Source organism: Felis catus, chromosome A1 (genome assembly GCF_018350175.1).
Source record: "Felis catus isolate Fca126 chromosome A1, F.catus_Fca126_mat1.0, whole genome shotgun sequence".
NCBI classification, from domain to species: domain Eukaryota; kingdom Metazoa; phylum Chordata; class Mammalia; order Carnivora; family Felidae; genus Felis; species Felis catus.
The window spans coordinates 102,756,385-102,783,398 of NC_058368.1; the positions used below are offsets into that span (position 1 = coordinate 102,756,385).

The following is a 27,014-nucleotide window of genomic DNA, read 5'->3' on the forward strand; positions in this document are numbered from 1 at the left end:
TAAATCATTTCTTTAACCTTGATGATACCCATCTGTAGAAACACCTCAGTTCACTGTGAATCAACTAGGCAATTAGAAACTAAATCCGCTTGGTGTAAGAAAACCCAACTAAGAGAAGTAGAGGACTAGTAAATTCACGGCTGCGGTTAGGAGTGGCTAAGATAGTCACTACTGAGTAAGTTAGGGAAGTGAGTGCTGGTATTTTTATTCTTCTCAATCTGAGGATGGCCTGGGGACTGGTGTTTTAGAGCATTGTTAAGGCATTTGATGAACCTGACACGTTAGTGGACTATATTTATACTTAACTCCTTTATCCCCAAAGCTATTTCCTTCCGGTAAGTGATACAGTCAAGGCTGAGGGTTATTTGACCTGGTTCTTCAAGTCTTGAGTCACTTCTATTTCATGATTTACTCGATTAAAACTAAGACTACCACCCTCATAGGACTATGCTTGCAAAATTACATCAACTTCTTTTTTTGAGATAAAATACTTCACTTTTTGTATCGTAAAATTTTTTAAAATATTTATTTTTGAGAGAGAGAAACAGAACATGAGTGGGGGAGGGGCAGAGAGAGAAGGAGACACAGAATCCGGAGCAGGCTCCAGGCTCTGAGACGTCAGCACAGAGCCTGATGCAGGGATCGAACTCACGGACTATGAGGTCATGACCCGAGCCAAAGTCGGACGCTTAACCGGCTAAGCCATCCAGGCGCCCCATTTTTTTTTCTAACCTTCCTCCCTGAGCAGGCTTGATCTGGGGCTTTTGGAAGAAGCCAGAACTTTTTGTAATTAGGAAGAACACAGAGCCTTCTGTGTTTATTGCATTTGTGTGGTCTCCGGTTCGTGCTTGAGGGCAAGGGTCTCCCGTGACTATATTCGTAGGAATTCCTAAGGATCATCAAATACCCAGCATATATTTACATTTTCCCATTAAAACCAAGGGTTTATTTTATTTAAACCAGGGGAGGGTAACAGCATGTTTGTATCTAACAAGATGATGCAGCGGAGAAGGAAAGACTGATGATGGAGGATTAAGTGGGGACATTTGCAAGAGTGAGGTCCTCGAGCAGAGTCCTGCGCTACTCTGCTCCAGGGGAGAGAGACGATCCTGTGCCTTCTGTGTGAGTGGTGTCCCTTCTGTGCCTTCTGTGAACGTGGATCATGGGGGCTAATCTGCACAGGCTAAAAGGGATGGTATTGAGGGAATTAGCAGCCCACCAAAGTGGTTTGGAAGAATATTTTCAACGGAAAACATCGCAACAGAGGGCAGCCACAGAAAGCAACATTATCTAAACAAGCAGAACCTCCTGAAGATACAGCTGCCGTTGTCCCCTCCCCCCACCCCCCAAGGCGTTTCCTGTTTGAAAGAAAACTGACCTTTAACACTAGGAAGTGTGAAGTCAGCTGCCATCCCCCCACCCATATGGGGAAATTTTGAGTCAGGAAGGAGACAGACGGTCCATTTCTATTAGCATCAGAAAGTTCAACAGAATCTTCCATACTTTCCCAACGACACGTAACCCTGCCCCCCCTCTTTGTTAAGGTGGTATATAAACCTTTACCTCCAGCTTCTCAGTGACTCAGCACTGAGCAACTCCCATGTTACACCTATAAACTACACCTTGTCTTTTTTCCAGTTAACCTATTACCAGTCGATTTTCAAGGTCCTGACTATTTGGACTCAACTTGGTGGAGAAACAACTTCTTCTTAGGTAAAAGATCATGGAAACATGTGGAGAGTTGGCATTAGTTAGAAGCATGGACCCTTCCTCCACAGTAAGAAAGCAGGTAGGTTGTACACGTATGTATGTATGTACAAATACATATGGATGTATACCCATCTACTCTTTTTTTTTTTTTAATTTTTTTTCAACGTTTATTTATTTTTGGGACAGAGAGAGACAGAGCATGAATGGGGGAGGGGCAGAGAGAGAGGGAGACACAGAATCGGAAACAGGCTCCAGGCTCCGAGCCATCAGCCCAGAGCCTGATGCGGGGCTTGAACTCACGGACCGCAAGATCGTGACCTGGCTGAAGTCGGACGCTTAACCGACTGCGCCACCCAGGCGCCCCTATACCCATCTACTCTTAATGGATAGGTCATCTACTCTCAATAACTCACATCCTCATTCTCATTCACTGTGGATCTACCCCAGGATGACTGCCAGGCTCAAAACACATGCATTCAATCATTCATTCATCCAATGTTTCTTTAATCCTACAGTATGGTTTAGGTCCTGGGGATCCAGCATGGAACAAAATTCAAGCACTCCTGACTCCATGGAGGTAACTTCCTGGTGGAAGAAACAGATATGAAACAAATAAAGTAACTACGTAGTACATTTAAAGATGGTGAGTGTGAAGGGAAGAAATAAACATACATACACCAAGCAGGAAAGGGAGTTTGGGAGTATGGACTGCTTCCCTGAAAAGGAGGCATTTGTTTATTTATTAAAGTATATTTATTTACTTTGAGAGCAAGAAAGTGCGTGTTTGCACATGTGTACGAGTTGGGGGGGGGCAGAGAGAGAGAGGGAGAGAGAAGTTCGAGCAGGCTCCACACTCGGCATGGGGTCTGATTCGGGGCTCAATCTTATGACCCTGAGATCACGACCTGAGCCAAAATCAATAGTCAGATACTTCATCGACCGAACCACCTGGATGCCCCAGGAAGAGACATTTTTTTAAATTAAAAATATACATATTTTAATGTTTTTATGTATTTTTAAGACAGAGAGAGACACAGCATGAGCAGGGGAGGGGCAGAGAGAGGGAGACACAGAATTCGAAGCAGGCTCTAGGCCCTGAGCTGTTAGCACAGAGCCCGATGTAGGGCTCCAACTCACGGACCGTGAGATCACGACCTGAGCTGAAGTCAGACGCTTAACCGGCTGAGCCACCCAGGCGCACCTGGAAGAGACATTTAAATAAAGAGTTCAGGAGGCAAGGAACAAACCATATGGTTATAGGGGGGAGTCTATTCCAGAATAAGAAGAGGGAGTGTACCTCGTGTCTTCAAGGAATAACAAAGAAATGAGTAAGGAAATGAGTGAGCAATGAATGCACAGAAAATAAAACCAATGAGGTCCTAGGGGCCAGACTGTCGGGGGGGGGGGGGGGCTTGGAATCATATTAAGTACTCTGGCTTTCTTCTGAGTGAGCCGAACTGAACAGACAAATGATGTCTGACTGTCAGGGAGCAAGGATGGAAGCAAAAAGAGCAGAAATTATGCTGACGAAATATTCTTGTCAAGGGATGATGGGCACCGCCTTGGAAAGCCATCGGCCATTTCCTCAAAAGGCTAAAGACAGACTTACCATACGGTACAGCAATTACACTCCAAGGTACAAACCCAAGAGAAATGAAAACATGTCTCCAAACAGAACACACATAGTCATAGCATCATTATCTATAAGAGCCAAAAGGTGAAAACCATCGCAACGTCCATCAACCGATGAATGGATAAATAAACTGTGATGTATCCATACAAAAGAACATTATTTATTCATAAAAAGGAATGGAGTACTGATATATCCTACAAGGATAAATCTTGAAAGTATTATGCTATATAGGGCACCTGGGTGGCTCAGGTGGTTAAGCATCCAACTCTTGATTTTGGCTCAGGTCATGATCCCAGGGTCACGAGATCGAGTCCTAGGTCAGGCTCCGTGCTGAGCGTGGAGTTTGCGTAAGATTCTCTCTCTCTTTCTCTCTCTCCTTCTACCCGTCTCCTGCTCACACAGTTTCTCTCCCTCTCTCTGTCACACTCACACACACACACACACACACACACACACACACACACACACATAATGCTATACAAAAGAAGCCAGTCACAAAAGACCACAGGGTGTATGATTCCATCTATGTGGAAAGTCAAGAGAAGGCAACCCCATGCAGACAGCAGGTAAATTAGTGGTTGCCAGGAACTAGGGGAATGAGGGAATGGGGAGTGACTAAACATTCTGAAATTAAATGCGGTGACAATTGCACAACTATGTGAATATAGAAAAGCCACTGGGCTGTACACTTTAAACAGATAAATTATATGGTATGTGAATTCTATCTCAGGGAAGCTGTGAGTAAAAAGAACAGTCTCTAGAGATTGGCACAAAGAGGTGGTGAGATGTGGTCAGAAGGGTGAAATCGCGTGAGGGCAGCGCTCCCAGAATTTGCTGTGGTCTAGATGAGTCGTAGGAGAGAAAACCAACAGTCAACCAACTATTTTTTGGCCTGGGCAAGTTAAAGTGGGGAGCGGACAATAAATGAGATGAGGAAGACTGTGCGAGGAACAAGGGTAGGGACGAGAACCGGGAGCTCTCTGTGGAACATCTTAAGCGTGGTAGGTCTAGTAGACACTCAATATGCAACTGGGGACATGAGTCTGGGATGGAGGGAAGAGCTGGACTAGAGATTTACATTTGGGAGTCATCAGCAGATGGATGGTATTTAATTGGTGAGAGTCGCCAATGACCGCCAGGTGGCCAAATCTTCATTTGACTTCTCAATAGCATTGGACGCTAGTGACTACTGTCTTTATCTGATACTGTCCCTACTCTCATTTTCAGTCGAGAAAGGTTGCTATTTTCCTCCTTCCTTTCTGGTCTCACCCAGTCTGTATTATTTGCAGGCTGATCTTCTTGGACCCAGCAGTCTTCAGTTGAAGGTTCTTCAAGGTTTGTTCCTGTGTCTTTGTCCTGATGTTACTATATCCTCTCGAAGAGATCTTATCGACACCCATAATTCCAGTTCTCTCTTACACGCAGTCTCACGAGTGAGCTGCACTTTACATAACTACTAAATATACATCAAAGACATCTCAAATCCAGCCTGTACACACTTACCTCATTATATTTCTCTCCACTCTCACCCCAAACCTACTCCTCTTCCAACAGCTCCTATTTCACCGAATAAGTTAGTCGTTTCCGCAAACCGCAAGTAGACAACCACAAATCTTTACGGATTTGCTTACTCTGGACTGCGCTATTTTTCCTTCTTTCCATGCCTTTTTCTCATGCCCTCTCCCCACCAGTCCTGTTTCTGTTTCCTATTTATGTTCTTCACTCCCTCACTAAATTGGTTCTACCCAAGGACAAAGACTGCATCTTAGGCATATGGCTGTTCCTAGCACAGGACCCGGTGCATAGTAAGCTTTTTAGGACATGCTTCCTTAGCGAAAACAAGAATCAACGAATGCCCATCTTCAAAGCTGTCCTCTTTCTACCATCTTCTCTCAAGTGGTTCGGTTCTATGTTCCTAACTCATGTGATTCTCCTGGAACTGGACTGGCTTTTGATGTGTAAAATATGAACACGGGGTAAGACGGGCCACGGTATTCACTGGATAAAATTCACTGAAGAACCTATGCTGTACTGAGCACTGAGCAAGACACTCTACAGGATGAAATAATCATGAAGATGAAAGCGACACCAATGAAAGGTTTCCTTGTTGTTGTTTTTAAAGACCACCTGCACTATTTACTTTAAACACGTGGCGGTCTGAATAAGGCTGTCCAACACTAGAAATGACGTGAAATACAAGAGAGCAGCACGTGGATTCTTGGTCTAGGTACGAACGGCTGATAGAAGACAAATGGCGTTACTTGAAACTGTGACTTGAAAAGCAAGTAAACCATGAATCATGCCCCCACACAAGCTTGTAATCAGTACAGAAGAAAACTGATATGGGAATAGTCGTCATTTACTCTGTTGTTGGCAAAACACTACCCAATTCATGGCGGTGCACGTCGCCTAAATATTGTAGCATGAACACAATTCATATTATCTGGAACAGGGGACACTACTGTTGACAATTTACTTCCTTTTTTTTTTTTTTTTTTACCATGTTTAGAAGAAAAAAAAAAAGAAATCCTAAACCATATAAAGCTAGACGGTACCATAATGCTTCTCTGTAGAAAGACACATATTCACAGCAACAGGGCTAAGTAGGTAGAGGATTGCATAGTACAGCACGATGTGAAGAACCCATTCTCCAACATTTCAAACTATTTAAAACACTCTTGGGAGTTATGTATTAGCCCCGTCCCGCAGTGACCAATGAGGAAATGTCCTCAGCGCGATGCAATGATTTGCTTGTGGATATATTCAGCTAATATATGAGAGGGAGCAAGGACGCACCCTCAAGACCTCACCTTCCAATTTCCAACTCCCGACGTTCACAATTCACATGTTAACCACAGCACACATGAGTGAAGTTTCTCTATTTAACGATGCTGCTGCTCATGTAATGAAAAATAGAGTAACAAGAGTACATCTATCAATTTGTCTCTACCAGAATGTAAGCCCTGCATATTCCCAGCACCTAGGACTATGTCTGTCACATACGGGCCCTCAAATATAACTTCTTTATAAATCGAAGAATCATGCATCATATTTTCAAAGACATCTCACCACCGTCCTTTCGTTGGTTGTAATAGCAATTTCCAGTTTTCCGGCTCTGACTCCGATATTCTTTTTTTTTTTCTTTTTTTTTACTCCTTATTGTATAACAATAAAAATTAAAAGACTACTTACAAAAATCCATGCTGAGAGATTAAAAATAGAATATACTAGTTCATGAAGACCAGTTCTATAATAGGATCCCAGTAAATCTTACCTTAAAAGAGGACACGAATTGACTTGTTGGTTGGCTTCTCTGTGGACAGAAGGTGTTGAAAGGCATGGAGAGAAATTCACCTCTGAGGAACACACACACATCTGTCAAGATTAAAACCAAAAAATCACTCTGCAAGAAAATTCTGAAATGTGGGCAAAGATTGACTTCCCTTCATAAGCAAAGACAGGATTCAAAGTCATCTCCTGTTAGAGCTACTCAAATATCTTTCTTTTCTACTACCCTGGCTTTCTACATTTGCAATGGAGAATCATAGAGTGATTGGCCGATTTTAAAAATCAGCAAGCATTTTGTTTTGAGATAGAAAACTGACAAGGCCCTGGGCTCTGAGGGGTCTCCTCTCAAGAGGCCTCATGTTTGTGAGCGGCGATGGTAAATGAGACGGAACTTTTCTTCACTTTAACATAGGAGTCTGGAAAAGGATCCTGTAGTCACAAGTTTGAAACATACCATTATTTAAAATAAAACGTGGGGGTGCCTGGGTCGCTCAGCGGGTTAAGTGCCTGACTCTTTTTTTTTTTATTTTTTTAATTTTAATTTTTTTTTCAACGTTTATTTTATTTTTGGGAGAGAGACAGAGCATGAACGGGCGAGGGGCAGAGAGAGAGGGAGACACAGCATCGGAAACAGGCTCCAGGCTCCGAGCCATCAGCCCAGAGCTTGACGCGGGGCTCGAACCCACAGACCGCGAGATCGTGACCTGGCTGAAGTCGGACACCTAACCGACTGCGCCACCCAGGCGCCACAAGTGCCTGACTCTTGATTTTGGCACTGGTCATGATCTCACAGTGCCTGGGGCTCTGGGCTGGCAGGTGGAACCTGCTTGGGATTCTGTCTCCCTCTATCTTTGTCTCCCCCTCCCCCTCCCCCCCACCAAGTGCACTTGCATGCTCCCTCTCTCTCTCAAAATAAACTTAAAAAAAAATAGTAAAATGCTATACAGACTTTGTATTATTGAAGAAGGCCTTATTTATTTCTTGCTTTGCAACCTAATGAAATATCCAACCAAAGGTACAGGAACATATGTGTGTGTGTGTGTGCAATTCTTTTTTTTTTTAAGTAGGTTCCAAGGCCAACATGGGGCTTGGACTCACAACTCCTAGATCTAGGATCCCAGGCTCTGCCTCCTGAGCCAGCCATGTACCCAGTAAGGTATTTTTAATGTAAAAGCTGCTTATCTGGCTATCTCAGCTTCCTGCAAGTGGAAATGAAGAAGCAGGAAGGGGGACACCTGGGTGGTTCAGTCGGTTAAGCGTCCGACTTCAGCTCAGGTCACGATCTCGCACTTTGTGAGTTCGAGCCCCGCGTCGGGCTCTGGGCTGACAGCTCAGAGCCTGGAGCCTGCTTCCGATTCTGTGTCTCCCTCTCTCTGCCCCTGCCCTGCTCGTGCTTTGTCTCTCTCTCTCTTTCTCTCTCTCTCTCTCTCAAATATGAATAAACATTAATTAACAAAAAAAGCAGGAAGGAAGGCTCACCATTAGCATAGGCCTCACTAACACCACAATGCCCTCCTCTAAACTGTTAAGCTGTGTACTCACAGGCAAATCCTAGGTTTTTATCGGGAATGCTAATAGCCTATCTCCCTGGTTTCCCAGGCCCTAGTGGTAGTACCACACCCAAGGTGGGGGGGAAAGGGAGGCACCAGGAGGTGGGTGGGGTGTTATTCAAACTTAAAATGAGACTTTTATTCTTTTTTGAGAGACCCAGAGAGACAGAGAGAGAGACAGCACAGGAGCAGGGCAGGGGCGGGGGGAGGGGAGGTGGGCACAGAATCTGAAGCAGGCTCCAAGCTCCGTGCTGTCGGCACAGAGCCCAACTTGGAGCTCGAACCCACGAACTGTGAGATCATGACCGGAGCGGAGTCGGACGCTTAACCGCCTGAGCCACCCAGGCGCCCCGCGATGCTCTATTTTAAAAATATTCAAAGAACACTCTTGAAAAACCGAAGTTCTTGTATATTCCATAGGCAGGGACTCAATCCAAACACGTGAAAAAGGGTCGATGTGCTATGATATAATGCGGTTGGAAGAAGGATTACTTGTGCCGCTGCTTGATAGCGAATTCCATGAAAGAATGTACCAGCGAGAACAAGTTCCTCCGAGTGACATTTCATTCCTTAGCAGCTAGACAGATTAATGCTTGCTTCTTGCAGCTCCACACATTACCAGCCCCCGTACTCCAGAGATGAAAAATCATGTACTCAATTCATTCTTTACGGCGCTAATGTTATACAAAGAGAAGAGAAATTTGCATTTGGGCCTTCATTCCTGTTAAAATATTGTGGTCTTAATAACAGGTTAAGAAATACTAGAGTACCACTGTCCTTTTATATTGAACCTCTATAAAACAGCTTAATGGATTGTACGTCTAAGGTGAGAAGAAACGAAAGCAGAATTATGTTAAATTGCGTGGCCTCCAAATAGATTTTTTAAATTTTATCACCTTTGCAGGACACGACCAAAGGGACTCGCCCGTAAATCTTCTTAATAGCCAGATCACAGGAAACCAGAGATATCTTCACATTATCAGCCACACAACTCAGCCAAAAGGTGGGTGAGCTACAAAACTCGGGAAGACACCGTCTAAAGGAGTTCGCAGAGAAGAGCGGACTCCCAAACAGAACGCTCGAAAGCAGGTGTACGAGTCACATCTGATCTCGGCTCCTCCAGACAAGCAATCCCAAGGAGCAAACTTGGATTTGCATTTGTGGTGCCTACAATATTCTGCCTTTTTAAACGTCCCTGTCCTGTGAGGCTTACTCCTTTGGGTCTACTTAAGCTTTTTTTCCCCTCAGATATATATCTGCCTTTATGAGAACCTGTCTGAGTTGGGGTGGGTGGGCACAGAGGAGGACTGGGGGGTGGGGCGACAAGATGAGGGGGGAGGAATGTTAAGCTTTCTGCTTCCCCCCACAGGGACGTCCTTTGGTGAGGTTACCTCAAATAACCCTTGCTGCTTTAGAGAAACACTAATTTAAAAGCCTAAGTAAAATGAAAACAAATATGGCTGGTAGACTTGTAAACCAAGGACGGATGATAAAATTGTACTGTTATAAATATATTTGGAAGGTGAAAGAAATTCTGGAAAAGTCCAAGTATTTTCATCTTAAGAGAGCACGAGAGTCTGGAGTCATTTCTTTGGAATATTGGATGTGATCAAGGTTTTGTCCTTAGATACATTTTTGAATAAAATCATTTATATACCTGCCTAAGATTCCTTACCAGCCTTGCACAAGTTAGGAAAACAGCTGCTCTCTGGCCTCCAGTGTGTTACCTACCCTCCCCACCCCCCCCCCCCCGCCCCACCACTCAGATGAACAGCAGGGATTCAGAGAGGGCTCCACTGAACACATCAAATGACGTCCTAACAGCATCTTTAAAGGTCCGAGTTAGAATTCCTGTCCTCTGGGTCCTTGGGCACTGGTTCTAGAAACTTGCTGAGTTAAACTGAGTCTAACACTCAGAGGACGGGATTGTTGGTGGCTAAAGAAGAGAAAGGGAAACCCTTGAGGGTTTAATTTAAAGTAATTATGGCCTTGGACTACTGCCAATGGAAAATTTTCAGAAAGCCCATCTTTTGCAAGAAAGTAAACTCCCAAATAGTTGCAGGAGGAAAATCATTTTTTTTTGGGGGGGGGGTGGGATGCGGAAAACTCACTAAAACCCAAGTAATTGTTTTAAGCAGTTTTGCCCCCCAGGTGAAGATCTTTGTATTTTCCAAAACTTTCCTGATGGAATAGTAAAATACAAAGAAATGTGGTAAAACCCAAATTGAAGTCTTCGTCTAGGGAAGTCCTAAGGCATTCATGCAGTCGCAGGGGCCTGGACCTGAAGAAAATCACAGCAATGCAGCAAAAGCCTGACGGCAATGAAACAGAGTCTGTGTTTGCTTTCTGTTTTGTGTTTCCTTTCTGTGGCCTCTCTGGGAATTCAGGTAGTCAGAGAAACCGAACTCAAGGAGCTCCTTGTGAATATCCAAGCGTTCGCATTTTCTGAATCAGCCCGGGAGCAGTAAAACAAAGTAGGAATGTGTACAATTATTAATGGGTTGGTCCAAAGAGTGAGGGGATAGTTTAAAACAAACTTAGAAACCATTTATTAAGAAAAAAAAAAGTAAAAGCCTCTTTCGCATGTCTAACATATAGTTGCTGAAAGGCAAAATGGTTTCTGATGACTCTTCCTAAATACATCACTTCAATGTTAATGTTGATGGACCAAATGGGCAGACAGGGCTGACAGGGGTGGCACAGGGGGCTTGTTATTATTGTTGTTAGTGTTTATCTGCAATTGTGTTGCTGCTTTTGTCTCTTTGGTTGCCGCTTTTGTTTTTGAAGGCCTGTAGGCAGGTTATGCATATCCCAGGGGACTGTTCCCCGCGTCGGATATTTAACTGTATCCATATACTTATCCTCTTAAGACTTTAGTTGGCAATTCTAGATAAAGCCTGTTGCTAGATCATCATCTTAATAGTTGTCTTTAAAAAAAATTGTTTAAATGTTTTTATTTATTATTTTTGAGAGAGAGATAGAGTGCGAGTAGAGGAGGGGCAGAGAGAGAGGGAGACACAGAATCTGGAGCAGGCTCCAGGCTCCAAGGTGTCAGCATAGAGCCTGGTGCAGGGCTTGAACTCACCAACTGTGAGATCATAACCTGAGCTGAAGTCGGATGCTCAACTGACTAAGCCACCTAGGTGCCCCCCAAGCTGTCTTTTTTATGAGGGCCCACAATAGGTCACAAACTTAACATTCACCATTGACCTACAGATCCGTGACACAAGATAGACATTATTACCCCCACTTTGAAAGAGGGGGACCCTAATAAGAGGTGATGCTGGTATGTGATCCCAGGTAAGTCAGAAGCCAACAATTCTCTATGAAGCCTCAACTCTGTTGCGATTCAGAAATAATGTTCTATACCAATTTTGAGTGTAGGCCCCTTCCAATAATACACAGGATAAATGACGTAAGTTCCAATATAGACGAGTGCAAGAGTCTTGGACTGCGAGATTCGTAACAGAAAGGAGGATGCCTTTGGTCGGCATAAGATCAGAAACTTAGAAAGAACCGATTTTTGCCTTTTTCTTTTTGGTAATATTGCCCCAGGGTCCAAAGTGGTCAACTGTTGTCATAATTCATTTGGCCTTCCTGCCAAAGATAGTTCAGCCGTTTAGCCTAACAACATATTTTTTAACAGTTAGGGTACATATTTGATTTGGGCCCAGGGACAAATGGCTCTCCAAAGGCTTCCTGGCAGGTTGATGATGTGATGCATCACCTGGATGGATCCAGACTTAAGAGTACTGAACAGTGAAGTACATTGCAAAAGCTCACCTACATTCTCAAATATCATAGTAAGGAGCAAATTTCGTTGCCTTTGACTCAATGATATTTAGAATATGTGATACATCAGTCTTTCTGTTCTGGGTTTTAGTCATGGTTTAAGATGGTTGTCTTCTTTTAACATGTAAAAAGCTTAACTTGAAATATGGGTCATTTGTTTTGGGCTTGGCTTGAAACGGCATATATACAATCATGTTACAATACGTAATAGCTTATAAGTTAACCAAGGAAGAAGTCATAGTCATGTATCATTTATCCAGAATCACTAAAAACAGAGATGTTCCATGTAAGTACATTTTCCCGAACACCTTAAGGGTACTTGATTTTTTTCTTTATTTTTTTCTACGGGTACTTTCCTTTTTTGGAAAAGTACTTTAAAAATTATAAAATCTCTACTTATTTTGATTCATTCAGGCTTGATTAAACAGGATCATCATCCCAAGTTGACTCTTGATGACTTGAAATTTTTTTATTAGTTGCTTTTTTACTTGGGAAAAAAGAAAAAGAGCACTAAAGAAAATCGCATGGATTTGTGTCCTGGCCCCCATTCAACTTCCAGCACTGCAGAGATGAGTTTTTCTTTGCCTTCTTGACAGGTATAATGATGGCATTTTCTTCTTTTTCCTCTTACTCTCCCTTCTTCTTCTTTGACTCATTTTAAAAATCAGATTGTTTGTTTTCTTTCTTTTTTTTTTTTTTAAATTTTTTTTTTCAACGTTTATTTATTTTTGGGACAGAGAGAGACAGAGCATGAACGGGGGAGGGGCAGAGAGAGAGGGAGACACAGAATCGGAAACAGGCTCCAGGCTCCGAGCCATCAGCCCAGAGCCTGACGCGGGGCTCGAACTCACGGACCGCGAGATCGTGACCTGGCTGAAGTCGGACGCTTAACCGACTGCGCCACCCAGGCGCCCCGTTTGTTTTCTTATTGTTGATATTCAACAGTTCTTAATACATCTGATATGCCTTTTGGAAATATTTTCTCCCAGTGTGTCGCTTGTGCTATCATTTTTGGGACAATGTCTTTTGCAGAGCACAAGTTTGCAATTACAGTAAGTCCTGCAATCAGAGATTATCATTCCTGCAACTTTGTTCTTTTCCTTCCATATTGTGTTGAATATTCTAGGTCTTTATTTATAAAACTTCAGACTTGGTTTGTTGAGATTCATAAAATAATGTATTGGAATTTTGATTGGGGTTGCAACGAATCTGTAGATCAAGTTAGAAGAACTGCTATCTTGACAATATTGAGTCTTTATATCCATGAACATGGACTACCTCTTCATTTATTTAGTTCTTTGAGTTTGTTCTTGAGAGTTTTTAAGGTTTCCTCATTTAGATCTTATGCATATTCTGTTAGATTTACAGCTACGTATTTCACTTTCAGGGGTGCTGAAATTTTACTTTTAAACTCTACTTTTTCATTACCAGTGTATAGGAAAGTTACTGATTTTATGTATTATATCTAATTATATATTGAATTTTACATATTAATATTATACAGTACAGCTTTGCCATAATTACTTCCCACAGCTGATGCCTTCTGCAGACAGAGTTTTGTATGTTCTTTCCTTTTTAGACTAATTCAAGAGTTCCCACTGGCTTATGCAAAAATAATAACCAAAATGAGTTAAAGCACGTCAAATATGTTTAAACCCAAAAATGTATAATGATCTTAAATAACAAACAAACAGACAAAAAAAACCTTTGTTGGTCTTCATTAGAAGATGCTAAAAAAATGATTACTTTTTTAAACTTGGGAAAGATTTAATCATTTATCCTACCCTTCCTATATCTCAATACTACAGGGTAACCACATAATTTTCAAGAACAAGTTAGTCTTTATAAAAGCACTCTAACTAGTAAATGAAGAACGTGTGTTAAAAATATCATATCACCTGGGGCGCCTGGGTGGCACAGTCGGTTAAGCGTCCGACTTCAGCCAGGTCACGATCTCGCGGTCCGTGGGTTCGAGCCCCGCGTCGGGCTCTGGGCTGATGGCTCGGAGCCTGGAGCCTGTTTCCGATTCTGTGTCTCCCTCTCTCTCTGCCCCTCCCCCGTTCATGCTCTGTCTCTCTCTGTCCCAAAAATAAATAAACGTTGAAAAAAAAAATATCATATCACCATTTTGCAACCCCTTTTGATAAATGGGTCTAGACAATGGTTATCAATGGCTGCTAACAGCTCCAAAGGACAAACAACTAGACATCATATACTTCCCAGGGGAAGTGCACGATACTAAGCATTCTTTTTAAAAAAAATTTTTTTTTTTTACATTTTATTTATTTTTGATAGAGACAGAGCACAAGTGGGGAAGGGGCAGACAGAGAGGGAGACACAGAATCCCAAGCAGGCTCCAGGCTCTGAGCTGGCAGCACAGAGCCCGTCACAGGGCTCGAACTCACAAACCACGAGATCATGACCTGAGCCGAAGTCCGGCGCTCAACCGACTGAGCCACCCAGGCACCCCAAGCATTCTTACTTTTAGTTCTTCAAATGACTAAGCTTGTAGCTCTGACTACAGGAAATATAAAAGATAAAGCAATATATTAAATATCATTATAAGAATGCAATTAACCAAGTCTAGACTGAGAATGTCTGCAGGACAAATGATGTCACTTCTCCTCCCTAAATAAGTTGAAGGAGACAGAGAGAAAATGAGAATCTATAGTTTAAAATAGACAGAAGAGACATTTCAGCAATTGAATTTAGGGACCTCATTTTGATCCTTTAAAAATTTTTAAAAAATTTTCAATTTGTTAATCTCCATGTCTAAGGTGGGGCTCAAACTCACGACCCCCAGATTAAGAGTCACCCACTCTACCAACTGAGCCACCCAGGTGCCCCTAAAATTTTTTTTTTATTTTTTCAGAAATACTTTTTTAGGGGCGCCTGGGTGGCTCAGTTTGTTAAGGGTCCGACTTCAGTTGAGGTCATGATCTTGCAGTCCATGAGTTCAGGCCCCATGTCAGGCTCTCTGCTGACAGTTCGGAGCCTGGAGCCTGCTTCACATTCTGTGTCTCCCTCTCTCTCTGCCCCTCCCCCACTCATGGTCTGTCTCTCTCTGTCTCTGAAAAGTGAATAAACCTTAAAAAAATTTTTTTTTTTTTTAGTATCTTTAAAAATTTTACACTCAGGAAAATTTGAACATTAAGTACTGGAAAATATTAGTTATTATTGCTGGTATCTAATGTACTCGTGGTTTTTAAAAACAAAGTAGTTCTAATCTTTTAGAGAGACACTCTGAAATATTTATGGAGAGGACAGGAGTCTGGGATTCGTTTCACAGTAATCCAGTAGGCAAGGCAGAGTTTAATCAACTGAAGTTGATAATTGCTGAAAGTAAATGATTGGTACATGGGATTTATTATATTCTTCTTTCTGCTTCTGCATATGTTTAAAAATCCCATAATAAAATGTTAACAACGACAAACCCCTAAGGCCTAGATAGATTAAATTTCTTGCCCAACACCATATATGTAATTAGGGACAGTTCAAACCTGCAACTGGACTGTTGACTTCCAATCAAATTCTCTTTCCCTTATAACAAGCTGTTTTGCAGAGAGGCCAAGCTCCCGGGGTACCCGATATCTGCCCAAAGCTTGGTAAGCCAATGAGTGAACTAGGGAATCCACCATGGTGCTATCAAACATTCATACAAGCGGCTCATCAGTAAGCAGCCAAGTGGCAAATTGGGATTGACTGGGAGTGCAGAGCAGCTGCTGACTGTTGAAGTGTTGCCCAGAGTTCTTGGCTTTTCCCCATTTGGTCTTTAAGGGAGCCATTGCAAAAGCAGACCAGCCTTCAAGTGCCCAAACAAACATAGTTGAGAGGCTGCTTAGACGTTTCTTGATTGCATCACAAAAAATTAGTTTTTGCTGGGAACTATATAGTTGGACCAATATGGAGTCTAACAACAATAATGGGGGTTTCAGTGCCTGGGAACCAAGGATTAGAGAATCATTAGATTAGAATGTTGTTTCCACATTGATTAAGATATTAAGATTGTTGTTTCTTTTCTTTCTTTTTTTTTTTTTTTTTTGAGAGAGAATGGGAGAGGGTGAATGCATGAGCTGGAAAGGGGGCAGAGGGAGACAGAAAGAATTTTAAGCAGGCTCCCCACTCCATGTAAAGCCCCACTTGGGGCTCCGTCCCACAAGACTGGGCTCATGACCTGAGCCACAATCAAGAGTCGAATACTCAATTCACAGAGCAACCCCGGTGACCCCAAGACTGTGGTTTCATTAGACACTAAAACTCAGTCACCACGGGTGTAGCTCTGGCATTGTCGGGGCTCTCAGGCTGGTGAGTCATCTGTGGGAAAATTAAGAACGAATGCAGATCATACTGAAAATCAGAAAGATGATCAAGTGGTGGGAGCAGCAATGCAATACCAGGAAAAGGGCTTGTAAATCCTCTCAAGGAGGCAAACACAAACCCAGTGTTTGTTTGTTAATTTATTTAAGCAATGTTTAAGTTTATTTATTTTGGGAGAGAGAAAGTGCATACGCTCAACTAAGTGAGGGAAGGGCAGAGAGAAGAAGAGAAAGAATCCCAAGCGGGCTCCACACTGTCAGCACGGAGCCCGATGCGGGCTTGAACCCACCAAGTGTGTGGCTGTGACCTGAGCCGAAGTCGGACATTCAACTGACTGAACCACCCAGGCGCCCCTGCTCTCCTGAGTTTTGTGTCTTCCTGCCAGCGATGCATCTTGCAATGTCTTTCCCTGACACCGCTTGAGTTTCTTAGCACTCCAATACCACCCAAACTTTCTCCTCTTGTTGTACCTTTCAAAAACTGCTTTTCCCTGGGAACGGGGACTGCCTGTGTCCCCTTTTTCCTTCCCATTCTTTATCTGACCAAACAACAGTGCAGAGAAGAATCTTGGTCCCACATTAGTTTGTTCAGGCTCCAGATCCGGGCCACCACGGCAGTGCCTGTATTTCACCTCCTTAGAGGGAACTAGTGAGTTTTCCAGAGGGAAAAATGCTGCGTACCTCACACAGGTGTCTTGCATTTTTAGGCAAAACCCTAGGGGATATGGTAACTTAACAACTATCCTTCCTTACCTGACGTTCCTTTTCTTTTCAGAGAGCAGATCACTGAAGAGAGCTGACAAATAAACGTGAGGTTATTTAAAGGACTCTCCCAGTTTCTGTGGGCCAAGTCTTTAGAATCAGAGACAAAGAGGTTATCAAGACTGTGAAGAGTCAATCAATAACTTCCCAAGGAGTTGAAGCAAGAAAAAACAATAGCCGGGGTGTTCCCCAAATAAATAGACTCTCTTGGCTAATTTGATACAAATTCACTCAAGTGAGAAATTTTGGTAGCGAAATCTTATTGTTCATCTGTGGATGTTACATTAGCACGTCTGCGTCTTTTTCTTTGTAACTTCAACAGAAACGATCATTGCTTGAAATCTGGGATCACTGTTACTCGAACTGTATGACTTAAGTCAGGAATATTTGGCCTTAAACTCTGGCGTTACTCGATGTCCTACTCTTACGCATCGGTTTTCTCCTAATTTGGTATTGCTTGGCCATTGTGCTGTGACCAAGTAAGGCAACTGGTGCCCATTAAATGGATTTGCAACGTCACAAGAATACTTTCTAAAGTCAGTTACGGATTTTTTTCCTATAAATGACCTAACTTTTGAAATTTCAGTCTTCAAAGTTTGCTTCCGGCGAGAATCCCAAGGGTTTCTTCGAAGAGACGTGCCACATCCAGACCCATCTCTGCATCAAGGTACCCACTTAACCATTACCCCACGCAGCGCCCGCAGAAGAATGAAGGATTATGTTTACTCCAGGTCTGCAGGACACATTTATATCTTGTGGACGTGGGGAGAGTCACTTTCCTAGCCATCGTTCCCCAAACTTAACGTGTCCTCCTTCTTCCCCTCAAATACCTACGCTTGATTTTCTGGGGTCATTCTACAAATACTCGATCTTTGTGGGGAGACGTGATTTTCACAGAGAGTGACGGCACACACAAAAAAAATAATTGACGACTTACCCATGAAACAGTCCTCCTTAGCTCTGCTCAGGTTAACAAGTGATGCGTCTTCCCAAGTGATGCGTCTTCCCAGAATTTAAATACCGCTGACAGCTCTCAACTCCAGACAGGTGGGCCAAACCAACATGGAGGGGAGGGGAGGGCAACATGCAAATACCGTATCAGTGTATTTGAAAATACAATTTGCCTACTATGCCTGCAAAGGATGTGGGGTGTTTCTCAGAAACTGAAGCAATAACAGAGCCGCAACAACAAACAAAACGCTACGAGTGGCTCTTAGTCTTTTCTAGGCCTTCCAGTATTCTCTCATTTGGATAAAGGGAACACATGCCCCTCTCATGATAGCAAACATTAAACTCTGTGATAATATGCTGAAGCAACAACGTCCCAAGAAAAACTGGAATGCAGTCCTCCATGCAGCCTGCAATCCCATTTCTCTTTCCCTAAGACTGTTGAAAGTTGTCAGGAATAGTAGCAAATAGAAGATCTTTGGGAGATGAGGATATTTTTCTTTTTCTTTTTCTTTAAAGACACAAATGGGTAGGGGATAGAGGGAGAATTGAGCGTTCACGGGACCATCTTTTACTGATGGGGAGGACGGGCTGAGGCAGCCCCGTCCAGACCCCAGACAAGACTTCAAGGCCATTCGGGGCGGGGGAGGGAGGATTCCAGAAAGAACTCCGTGGCTGGAATGTTTGTTTAGAAAGCAGCGGGGGATTATCTGATAAACTGCTTGTCATTTTTATAATGTAAATGAAACCGGTAGTAAAGCGAAAAGCTGACATCCTCTCACTGGACAGATACAGCCAAATGATTATTTTTAGATTCATTTACAGAAGAAAGCAAACATTGTATTCCTAGTCTCCAACACTCACCAACTCATCCTAGCCTCTTGGAATGTTTATTGGGACTGAGTGAATGGAAAATGCAGGAAGGAAAGGGGGAGGGGAAGAGTGCCTTAACCCTCAGTGATGCCTTCAGGCTCCGGACTGTGTGCACCGAGCCTTTGAAGTTGGCGACAGAACCAGGAGTTGTGCCGCAGTAAGAACTGGTTAGTCCTCTCTTAGGCCGTGAAGCTGGTGCATCTCAAAGTTATTATTTTAAAATGACTTTGCCTTCCACCTCCCCACAAGGACCTGACCCGAAAGGTATTTAATTTTTAAATGGGCGGACAAAGAATTCAAAACAACACAAGCTCTTAACCACAACACACAAAAAAAAACCTTATTTAAAATCCCTGGAAGGCTTCTAGTGTAGAGCAGCGTGTGACTGACGTGGTAAATTAGGCCTGCTGGAGAAAAATCAAGACAAAATATGGATTCACTGTGTTTTTGAAAGGCAGCCATCTTTCCAAGAGAAGGCGTACAGCACGTTTTATTAAGAAATTACATCTTTCCCCCATGTTTTCCGTCTCTTTCAGAAGCTGGCAATGGCAAGCAGGTTGAACAGATGTGATGAAAGAATTAATACCGGTCTTGGGAAACATGTAAACGAAACATTTCTTTTGAAACACCTACCTTTAAATGCCATTAGTTCAATCAGACACTGGAAGGGACTGGATGAGGGAAGTGATTTACAGGGCACCGTTTGTCCAGACTTAGAGCCCCTTTGCAATATGAAAAATGTGCGGATGAATTTACTGTTCCTCCAACGAATTGGCACGGGGTTTAAAATCTTGCTTTGACTCCGACAACTGCGTTTGTCTTAGTGCTAATAAATTCACCTCGGTAAGAATTTTTCTTTCTTCTTTTTTTTTCTCCCCCCCCCCCCGCCCCAGGTTCATTCATAGCTGCTCCCCATTTGTCTCTGGAAAACCAACTCTCCCCTCTGAAAAAGCAGCACAACCAGTCAAAGAACAAGTATATAGGATTAGCACATTATAAAGAATAAAGAGAAGCTTTCAGCTCTCTGTCATGGATGATATTTATCACATTTTTCACGACCGGCTCTAATAACAGCGCAGAGATAAAATAGGCTTGATACATCTCTCCTGTACAGAGAATTTTACAACACCAACTATGAGAAATCCAGGGGATGAAACAAGCACTTCTCCCCTGGTGCAGTTTTTATTAGTGTTCAAATGGGAGGTGTGCGTGGTGCTGGGTGTGGGGGGGGGGGTGACGGCTGCCACAAAAGTGGGCTTGAATTTTCTGTCTGTTATGCTAATGTATTCATAGAAAAAGCTGGTGCTGAGGGCGGTTCTCCAATTAAGACAAATGAGGCACATTGAATTTCTCCCCCAGGGCACAGCAGGGGTGCTGGCAAAATCTACTTTATTCTTTTCTGTCAGGGCTGAACTGGAAACAAAAGCATGAAAATTCAACACATCCACTTACAGAATAATAAAGGCTGTTGTTTAAAGCGTGAAGAGTTTTGGCACCCTTCTGGGGCTTTATGCAAATCACTCTTGCTCTCAACTGCTACCACACCATCGGTCTTGGAAATTAAAGATGTACTTGGTCGGTTAACAGCGGAAAGGAGACGAGCAGGCTGAAACTCAATTAGATTTGTATTAAGCAAATAAATCAGGACTGACTGATATTGGCTCAACTAAAATGCATTATGGGCTGACAGTAATTCTAATTTGATTGACAAATATATGTGGTATGTTATTAACCTAAATGAAAGATAAGGATCCTTTTTTTTTTTTTAAAGGATTTTAGTCTAGTAAACAAGCCTCTCCCTGCCCCCACCCCCCAAACTTCCCCCAAAACAATAAACAGAGACCACTGACGTGGTGCTGTTTACAATCCATGCTCAAGAACACAGGAAATCTATTTTCTGATACATGTTAAGAGTTTAAGACGGAATTATTCTGCAGAAAGACATTTGTTTTCATTGATTTATTCGGTGTAAGGAAACAGCTGAACACATTATTTATTTGGTGGAGTGAAACACACCAAATACACTATTTTATTAGGGTGAGTAACACAAAAGCATGGCCCCGTATATGCCTGGTGATTTATCGCAAACTCTGTAGTACATGATGCTTTTCTACACCGGGGCATATAGGAAGGAGCTTCAAATGAGATTCAAAGTCATAAATGAAGATTTCAATCAAATCATCCAAGGCTTTGAGGGAAAAAGAAAAAAAAAAAAAAAAAAACCTCTTAACAAATCCCATCAGTGTGTCGGTGTGTGTGGATGGCTGAGTGACACAGTTCCTCCTGTGAGAAGGTTCTGGGAGTTTCTTTTCAACACGTCTCCTTGTCTTCCTGTTCACACGTAGAGAACTTAAAGAAATTTAAGGCATTACACTTCACACACTGCTAAATTGATAATTAAATACTCATTTAATCTTTTTGCTTTTATGGAAACCACCTCCTTCCTCCCCCACCCCACCCCCGCCCCCCATCTTTTCCTTTCATCTGCACGATCACTTTTTCTGTCTGGCTCCCAGGTAAGAGGCTCCTTCTTATCTTTCAATTATCTCTCCTTCTGTCTTTTGCCACCCGGAGTCCTGCTGCCCCGTAGCTCTCCATCAATGCCAACGACGATGAGGACGGTCTCTTTCTCCCCCTTGGAAACCTGCGGAACCTCCTGCCCCGCCTGGGCTGCTTCCCACCTGCAGCTCCTGTCCACACAGCTGTTCTTCCTCTTGCTGTCCACAGCCCTGCTCTGATGAGAGCACATATTCAGCCAAGGGGCACCTGGGTGGCTCAGTAGGTTAAGGGCCGTCTCTTGATTTTGACTCGGGTCATGATCTCACGGGTTATGTGTTCGAGCCCTACGTCGGGCTCCTTGCTGACAGCGTGGAGCCTGCTTGGGACTCTCTCTCTCTCTCTCTCTCTCTCTCTCTCTCTCTCACTCTCTCTGCCCCTCCCCTGCTTGCACATGCTCTCTCTCTCTCAAAATAAAACATCACAGCAGGTGACATCAGCAATCACCCTCAGGCGTCACACACTATTTCTTCCATCCCAGCTTAAATTCTCTATTTTTAGCTTTCAAGCCATCGCCATGTCAGACCTCTCAGCCGCTACTCCACTCACACTCATCTCTCCTCCTTCCCCGGCATAGCTGGCCGTCAGCCGGGCTTCTTTTTGTCTTTGCTTTTCCACCAGTTTTTGCTCTCTTCCCTGACACCTCTGAAACTGACCTGAGAAATCAGTTTTTGAAACTTCAATATCCATCCCAACGTTGATATACACTCTGTTCACGCCACCCCTACCGCTTACTGTGGGTTTAAAATAACTTTGTTCCCTTATATTTGTTAAAAGCTAGTGCAGAGACCACACTGGAATGTTCCCTGAGCAGACACATCCAGTGAAGTCATACAAGCAGTGTAGGTTATTTTGCAAGACAAGTGAGGTTAACTTGACCTGGGTGACTTCTTGCTTCCGCCTCCGAAAATCGTAAATGAAACTTAATATCGTTCTGCAAAACTGATAGGAGTTAACAACTAGCCAACTCCCTTTCACTTAAAAAGAACTCTAGGGGCGCCTGGGTGGCTCAGTCGGTTGAGCTTCGGACTTCAGCTCAGGTCACGATCTCGAGGTCCGTGAGTTTGAGCCCCGCGTCGGGTTCTGGGCTGATGGCTCAGAGCCTGGAGCCTGCTTCCGATTCTGTGTCTCCCTCTCTCTCTGCCCCTCCCCCGTTCATGCTCTGTCTCTCTCTGTCTCAAAAATAAATAAACGCTAAACAAAAAAATTAAAAAAAAAAAAGAACTCTAAACCCATCAGTGTAAAGAATAAACATTCACTGCCTTCTCAATGTACAACCTGCCTTACAGTAATATACCTCTAAGCCTCATTCCATGTTTCGGTTTAAATATTCCCAGTTTGCAAAGGGTCCTTATGATGTGTGCACAGCAAATTTTTACTAATTACTGCCTCACTGATGCATTTGTTTTCTTTCTGTTTTTGCTTTTTTCCTAAACTTTTGATATATTTAAGGAGTGCTTTTAGAGATTCTTTTAGTTAACATTCTTTATTACGTGACGACTGTTAGAAGTGAGATTAAATATAATTTTCTTGAAGCATTTTGTTTATGCCTGTTAGATTATCCATATTGATTTTTTTTTTTCCATTTAAAAGCAGTAACATTGTCGTACCCCTTTCGCATGTACCTGGAACCCATCCTATGGACCTTTGTGAATCTCAAGATTTTTTTTTTTCATTTTGGAAAATTGTGGTAAAATGTACATAACATAAAATTTACCCCTTTAATTACTGTTTGGTGTCCAATTCACTAGCCCTGAGTATGTTCACAATGTTATGCAACCATCACTGGTATCCCATACTAAAACTCTGTACCCATTAAAAAAATACCTCCCCCGGGGCGCCAGGGTGGCTCAGTCGGTTAGGCGGTTGACTTCGGCTCAGGTCATGATCTTGCGGTCCGTGAGTTCTAGCCCCGCGTCGGGCTCTGTGCTGACAGCTCAGAGCCTGGAGCCTGCTTCATATTCTGTGTCTCCCTCTCTCTGACCCTCCCCTGTTCATGCTCCGTCTCTCCCTGTCTCAAAAATAAATAAACGTTAAAAAAAAATTAAAAAAAAAATACCTCCCCCATTTCTCCCTACCTCCAACCTGTGGTGACCACTATTCTATTTGGTCTCTATGACCTTGACGTAGAAGTGGAATCGGACAATACTGGTCCTTTTGTGACTGGTTTAGTTTTCTTAGCATCACCATAACATCTTCAAGGCTCACCCTTGTTTGTAGCATGAGAATCTCCTTTCTTTTTAAGGCTGAATAATATTTCATTATTTGTATGTACTGCATTGTGTTTACCCATTCATCCGTTGATGGGCGGGTGGATGGAAAACAACATGGGTTGTCTTCATGTTCAGCTATTGTGAATAGTGGGTCAGAGACATGGGTCTCTGTTGATCACACACATGAAGTGTATGATTTCCTCATAAAGCTTTTGTTTTCCTTCTTTGACCCTGTCACGTCTCTCTCTTTGCCCTAACTCTCACAGCAGTTATCTTCTCTTGGGGTCATTTTCCGCCAAGAAATACAACTTTATATCTGCTCACAAGGCAAAGCTACTTCAAAACCAGCAGGGTGACATTGAAACTGTCTTTCACCCATCTTCATATGTAAAGTCTGGAAAGAGGAAAAAATCTGTTGTAGGGGCGGAAAAATTCCTCTTCGACCTTTCTAGATTCTTTGACTGGCCTAACAATCAAATTGGCATAAGGCAGATTAACCAGAGGAAAGCAAATAGGGTTACCTATGTAGGGAAGGCCCATAAAGTCATGAAGACTCAAAAGGCAGGCAGGTAATAGAGACTTATATAAGGAAAGGGGTAGGACTCTGGGGCTACAAACACGAGGAAAGCCATTCACCGGAAGGTGGAAGAGAGGTTTGGAACATAAAGTTTGCCCTGTTACGCAGATAAGTTTCTTAGGTTAAAAACTGACCTGTGCTAATAGCTCTCTTCCTAGTACAGGTGCCCTTCTGCAGTGAAAATTTAGGCAGCTAAGAGTGAGGTAAAGAGCTTTTCTTCAGTCTGCTGGGCTTTGACTGCCTTTAGCTCAAAATGATCCTTTCGCCAAAGAAACGTATTTTGGCATGGCAAAACGTGCTTCCCTTCAGGCCCACCTTTGAAACCTCGAAGAGGAAGTTTCACGGTCTAGTAGCTGAGTTGGGAGCTTGCTCCGTATCTCACTGGGTTCCATGTCTCACCGGGCCAATCTCAGTCTTGGAAAAGAGGAGTGTAGTTAAATAGCTGTGTCTCATTTCAGGGAGTGGGGGATGCAGGTTAGACTCCCAAAGCTAGGCCTATTTTGTGTAAGCAAGCAATCAGGTATTTAATAAGATCATACCTATGGACACAACAGGGAAACAATGGTTAATGATTGGAGCAGACTATCATTCCAGTTTCCGATTTCTCGGGGCAGGCAGTCGAGAAGATTTCTAGATGTCAGGCACAAAGCACCTCCCGACAGAGTGAGGGCAGACCGTGGCACTCTGACAGATTTTCCTGCTTTGCAGTTTGAGTATCTCTGGTGATCGTTCTGACTCGTGCATACAGCAACAGCCACAAATATGGTCTATACATGAGTTGTGGCAATTTCTCTGAAGTTTAAATCAAATCGTTCACTTACAGTTTGCAGGCCTTCGAGGAAAGGGACAGCCTTTTGTTTGTTTGTTTGTTTGTTTCCCTTAGTGATTCCAAGACAGGAGAGTGGAAGACAATTGGAGATGTTAGTCTGGAGATTTGTAGCCAGACATACGAGGAGACTAGAAGAATTCAGGATCCAGTCCAGTTACAGGTAAATAACAAAACCTCAAAGGTAATTAACAGAACTAGAATCTGATATCTATCAATATATAGCATAGTTCTACTGAAATATAATTTTTTCTCTCTATTATCAACCCATTTCTTTTTTTTTTTTTTTTTTTTTTTTAATTTATTTTTTGGGACAGAGAGAGAGACAGAGCATGAACGGGGCAGGGGCAGAGAGAGAGGGAAACACAGAATCGGAAACAGGCTCCAGGCTCCGAGCCATCAGCCCAGAGCCTGACGCGGGGCTCGAACTCACGGACCGCGAGATCGTGACCTGGCTGAAGTCGGACGCTTAACCGACTGCGCCACCCAGGCGCCCCAATATCAACCCATTTCTACCAATAATAATTATAGTAGAAATAATTTGTTTGCAAAATAAGTCTAATCTTATTATATTTGGCCTGGTTATTTTATATAAGTTTAGCAATAACAATGATCAACCATATAGACTCTTTTAAATCTGCTTTGTTGGGACTTTTCATAAGGAGCTTCAGGCTGGACTCCTAAAACCCTCTTGATCCTCAGAAGCCAAGCAAGGATGTGCCATCATACTTCACCTGCAATATCTATAGATTTCAGTGAATTCCTCTCTTCTTGAGGTCCCAAAGATACCCAAAGTTTCCTGCACCTGCTACGAAGTGACCTTCCTTACTCACCTGTCGGGAGCTCTGTAAACAAAGTACCAACCTGTTTTTCTAAGAGGATTTCTTGGCTTAGATAAAGTCAACCACAGTTCCTTGAAGCTGTCAGAATTTGATTTGGGGAGATGTGTCAAAAATATCAAAAGGTTTGGACATATGATCAGTATGAAACAACACTTAATTATCTATTTGACCAAAATGACATAAAAGATTTCAAAGGCAAATACAGAAGGCCACAGAGTTGTGAGCAAAATTTGGCTCTTTTTAAAAAAATGTTTATGGGGCGCCTGGGTGGCGCAGTCGGTTAAGCATCCGACTTCAGCCAGGTCACGATCTCGCGGTCTGTGAGTTCGAGCCCTGCGTCAGGCTCTGGGCTGACGGCTCAGAGCCTGGAGCCTGTTTCCGATTCTGTCTCCCTCTCTCTCTGCCCCTCCCCCGTTCATGCTCTGTCTCTCTCTGTCCCAAAAATAAACGTTGAAAAAAAATTTTTTTTTAAAATGTTTATTTATTTTTGAGAGAGAGTGAGGGAGACAGAGTGTGAGTGGGCACGGGGCAGAGAGAGATGGAAAGAAAGAATCCAAAGCAGGCTTCAGGCTCTGAGCTGTCAGCACAGAGCCCCGACCCATGAACCATGAAATCATGAGCTGAGCTGAAGTCAGATGCTTAACCAGCTGAGCCACTCAGGTGCCCCCAAATTTAGCTCTTCCAGAAGCTTAGCTCTAAGAAGACTCAGTTTTCCTAAATAATCAAAGGCCTAATAATAAAGTTAACATTAAGCACAGGAAATTACTTGAATAAATATATTTATTACATTTTTGCTTTGTAGGCAGGTTATGTAAAAGGTAAAGAAAAACCTTTCAGGGGTGTCTGCGTGGCTCAGTGGGTTAGGTGTCCAACTCTTGGTTTCAGCTCAGGTAATGATCTCATGGTTTGGGGAATTTGAGCCCTGCATCAGGCTCCAGGCTGGCAGCACAGAGCCAACCTGGGATTCTCTCTCACTCCTCTCTTTGCCTCTCCCCTGCTTGCTCACTCTCTCAAAATAAATAAACTTAAAAAAAAAGAGAGAGCGAAAGAAAAACCTTTCAAAATCTCCTATCAGGAGCAGATCGATAGTTCAAGAAAATTTTGTCCTTTTAGCAGATGAAAGTAAAT

At 42.9% G+C, this 27,014-nt stretch overlaps 1 long non-coding RNA gene across 1 annotated transcript; it reads right to left on the bottom strand.

Annotated features, from left to right (window-relative positions):
- Positions 1–688: 688 nt before the first annotated feature.
- LOC123385622 lies at positions 689–19,750 on the bottom strand. The gene is made up of 3 exons (XR_006598507.1): positions 17,989–19,750; positions 6,618–6,718; positions 689–1,183 (listed from the first exon to the last, which is right to left on the bottom strand). It is a non-coding gene; the product is annotated as an uncharacterized LOC123385622 (long non-coding RNA).
- Positions 19,751–27,014: the final 7,264 nt, after the last annotated feature.